The sequence below is a fragment of the Salvelinus sp. IW2-2015 genome, unplaced genomic scaffold, assembly GCF_002910315.2.
Source record: "Salvelinus sp. IW2-2015 unplaced genomic scaffold, ASM291031v2 Un_scaffold1036, whole genome shotgun sequence".
Lineage (NCBI taxonomy): Eukaryota > Metazoa > Chordata > Actinopteri > Salmoniformes > Salmonidae > Salvelinus > Salvelinus sp. IW2-2015.
In genome coordinates, this window is record NW_019942697.1 from 246378 (window position 1) to 250754 (window position 4377).

The window sequence follows — 4377 nt, forward strand, 5'->3', positions numbered from 1 at the left end:
CGGAAATAGTACATTTGTAGACTGACTGACTGGCTGACCCAAGGGCAGCGTGAGATGCCCCAGCCTGACTGACTTGACTGGAGCAGCGTTGAGATGCCCCAGGCCTGACTGACTGACTGAAGCAGCGGTTGAGATGCCCCAGGCCTGACTGACTGACTAGAAGCAGCGTTGAGATGCCCCAGGCCTACTGACTGACTGGAAGCAGCGTTGAGATGCCCCAGGCCTGACTGACTGACTGGAAGCATCGTTGAGATGCCCCAGGCCTGACTGACTGACTGGAAGCAGCGTTGAGATGCCCCAGGCCTGACTGACTGCTGGAAGCAGCGTTGAGATGCCCCAGCTACTGACTGACTGGAAGCAGCGTTGAGATGCCCCAGGCCTGAACTGACTGACTGGAAGCAGCGTTGAGATGCCCCAGGCCTAAACTGACTGACTGACTGGAACAGCGTTGAGATGCCCCAGGCCTAACTGACTGACTAGAAGCAGCGTTGAGATGCGCCCAGGCCTAACTGACTGACTGAAGCAGCGTTGAGATGCCCCAGCCTGACTGACTGACTAGAAGCAGCGTTGAGATGCCCCAGGCCTGACTGACTGACTGGAAGCAGCGTTGAGATGCCCAGGCCGACTGGCTGACTGGAAGCAGCGTTGAGATGCCCCAGGCCTAACTGACTGACTGGAAGCAGCGTTTGAGATGCCCAGGCCTGATCTGCTGACTGGAAGCAGCGTTGAGATGCCCCAGGCCACTGAGCTGACTGACTGGAAGCAGGTTGAGATGCCCCAGGCCACTGACTGACCTGGAAGCAGCGTTGAGATGCCCCAGGCCTGACTGACTGACTGACTGACTGAAGCGGAGCAGCGTTGAGATGCCCCAGCCTACTGACTGACTGACATGACTGACTGAAGCAGCGTTGAGATGCCCCAGGCCTCTGTGTTTCATCCATTTACTGTAAAAGTTGAGGAAACACAGGTTACGTTAATGCATAGAGGGTCATAAAGTCTCTCACAGACCAAAAAGCCACATCAGCTCTGTTATCTGTAGATCCAGCCAGGAGCCATCACTTCCCTTTCCTCCTGCTTGTAGGCTGGCCAGCCAGGACCATCACTTCCCTTGTCCCTCTTCGTAAGCGCTGCCAGGCACCGGACCCATCCACTTCCCTTTCCCTCTTCTGTAGGGCTGGCCAGCCATGGAGCCCATCAACTTGCCCGAAGACAAGTTATTTGGAATCAAACTAGCATGTCCCTCCCTCTCCTCTTCCTCCTCTAAAGTAATACCTAAATGAAGACGCTACAAGGTTCAAGATATCTGAACTGCAAACCCAAAGAGGTGTGGATACGCAGAGCAGAAGTAGAAATAACCACACAAGTGCAATATGTTATCGTCCAAGGCAACACATTATTACACCCCACAGAGAATTCAACTAAGTTAGAACTATTGAGAAAGAAAGAGTTGAACCTCTACAGAGAATGAAACATATTATAATTAAAACTCACAAAAATTTTTTTGGGGAGCAACGAGGTTCCCCGTAGTGCTCCGTGCAGCCAGCGAAATCCCAGATACACATGACTCCTCCCACTACGATGAAACAGCCACCGGGGCGAAGCCTCCCAGTCTGTTATGCGACGCCCATGTTGGACAGCACCCGCCCTGAGGACAGGAGAACAAGTGTTATTACAGATGTATAGACAGACAGGCAAAACGGGGGGGCTTAAAACCTCCCAGGTCGTGATGGACGCCACTGTTGGACAAGCACCCCTTGGAGGCGGAGGACCAACGGTGTTTTACAGATTATAGACAGACACACCCTAACCTCCCAGGTCTTTTATGGACGCCATGTTGGTACAGCACCCCCTGGAGACAGGAGGACCACGGGTTTATTGCAGTGTATACGACAGACACACCCTAACCCCCAGTCTGTTATGGAAGCCATGTTGTGACAGCACCCCTGGGGACAGGAGGACCACGGTGTTATTACAGATGTATAGACATGTTTTTTGACCACTGAAAGCGTAAGACCCCAAAAGTAAGAAAATAAGAAATGGCGGTGATAGTTCTGTAAGAAAGGCATTCCACTGCCTTTCCCTTCCAGGACAATAAACACAGACAGACAGCCCTCCCCCTGCTTCCCCTCACACCCTGCTAACACCCTGCTAACACCCTGCTTCCCCCTTCTAACACCCTGCAACACCCTGCTTCCCCCTTCTAACACCCTGCAACACCCTGCTTCCCCCTCTAACACCCTGCTTCCCCCTCTAACACCCTGCTTCCCCCTCTAACACCCTGCTTCCCCCTCTAACACCCTGTGGCTGGGTACTGGTCAACTTCAGGTGACTTCCTCTCTCACTCAGTCTCTAGCAGCCCAATTCACATTCTCCCCTGAAGACATCCTTTCTCTTTCCCCCGAATTTATGCTGCAATAGTTTGTGTCAGAGGGCAAGGGTCAGTCGGTTATTTCTGGAGTATTTCTCCTGTCTTATCCGGTGTCTTGTGTGAATTTAAGTATGCTCCCTCTCTTTCTCTCTCGTTCTCTCTCACTCTTTTTTGGGGGGACCTGAGCCCTAGGACCAGGCCTCAGGACTACCTGTCCTGACGACTCCTTGCTGTCCCCAGTCCACCTGGTCGTGCTGCTGCTCCAGTTTCAACTGTTCTGCCTGCGGCTATGGAACCCTGACCTGTTCACCGGACGTGCTACCTTGTCCCGGACCTGCTGTTTTCGARTCTCTCTCTCTACCGCACCTGCTGTCTCTAACTCTGAATGATCGGCTATGAAAAGCCAACTGACATTTACTCCTGAGGTGCTGACCTGTTGCACCCTCTACAACCGCTGCAATTATTATTATTTTACCCTGCTGGTCATCTACGAACGTTTGAACATCTTGGCCATGTTCTGTTTTAATCTCCACTCGGCACAGCCAGAAGAGGACTGACCACCCCTCAGAGCCTGGTTCCTCTCTAGGTTTCTTCCTCTCCCCACCCTCTCTCTAGCACCCCCCCTCTCCCTTCCCTCCATCATCTGACACCCCTCTCTCTCTCTCTCTCTCTCTCTTCTCCCTCTCTCTACACCCCCCCCTCTCTCCTCTTCTCTCATACACCCCCTCTCTTCCCCACCATTCTCTCTACACCCCCCACCTCTCCCTTTCCCTCCATCTAATCTACACCCCCCTCTCTCTCTCTTCTCCCTCTTCTACCCCCCCTCTCTCTCCTACACCCCCCCCTCGCCGTTCCCTCCTTTCTCTTAGCACCCCCTCTCTCTCTCCCCTCCTCTCCCTCCCATACACCCCCCTACTACCCGCCTCTCTACTACCCCCTCTCTCCTCCCCCCTCTCTCTACACCCCTCTCTCCCTCCCCACCCCTCTCTCTTACACCCCTCTCTCGCTTCTATTTCTTTTGCCCTCTCTCTAACCCCCCTCTCTCCTCCTACACCCCCCTCTCCCTTCCTCCTTCTCTCTACCCCTTCTCTCCCCTCCCTCTCCCTCACCACCCCTCTCTCTCACCCTTCTCTCTTTCCCACCCTCTCTTACACCCCTCTCCCCTTCCCTCCCTCTCTCTAACCCCCCTCTCCCCCTCCCTCCTCTGCCTACTACCCCCCCCTCTCCCCTCCTCCCTCTATCAACACCCCCTCTCTCTCCCACCCTCTCTCTACACCCCCCCTTCTTCCCTTCCCTCCCTCTAATCTACACCCCCCTCCTCTCCCACCCTCTCTCTCACCCCCCCTCCCTTCGCCTCCCTCTATCTACACCCCCCCTCTCCCTTCCTCCCTTCTCTAACGCCCCCGTCTCCTCCCTCCCTCTATCTAACCCCCCTCCTCTCTCCTTTGCCCTTCCCTCCCTACTCCCCCCCTCTCCCTCCCTCCCTCTTATCTCACCCCCCTCTCCTTCCCTCCCTCTCTCTAACCCCCCCGTCTCCCTTCCCTCCTCCCTCTATCTACACCCCCCCTCCCTTCTCCTTCCTTCCCTCCCTCTATCTACACCCCCCTCGTCCTTCCTTCCTCTAAACTCTACACCCCCCCCCTCTCTGTCCCTCCCTCTCTCTACACCCCCCCCCTCTCTCTTTCTGTCCAATCCAATAAACTGAAGGTCAGTAGTAGAAAGTTGTTCTATGATGTGTTCGAAGGTGGTAATTCGAACCTCATTACCGGTTAAGCATTCCAAATGGTGTCAATTATGTCATTAATTAGCTGGAGAATGACAGATCAGATGCGTAATTGCCAATGCCCAATACAATTGTGGAAACTGCTGCTGTTTGTAATGCTTTGTAGGCTAGGCTTATTTATTCGATAATTTAGACTGTAATAGACTGCCTGTACAGAAACCCAGCTAAAACTCCGAAACAGCAAGCACAAAATTTCCTAGGAGAAGCAGATCCTGTTAGAACCTAT

General features: G+C 53.7%; 1 pseudogene; it reads right to left on the bottom strand.

Moving 5' to 3' along the window:
• LOC112069510 (tetraspanin-17-like) overlaps nt 1-4377 on the bottom strand; it is a 44037-nt pseudogene that overhangs the window by 14012 nt on the left and 25648 nt on the right.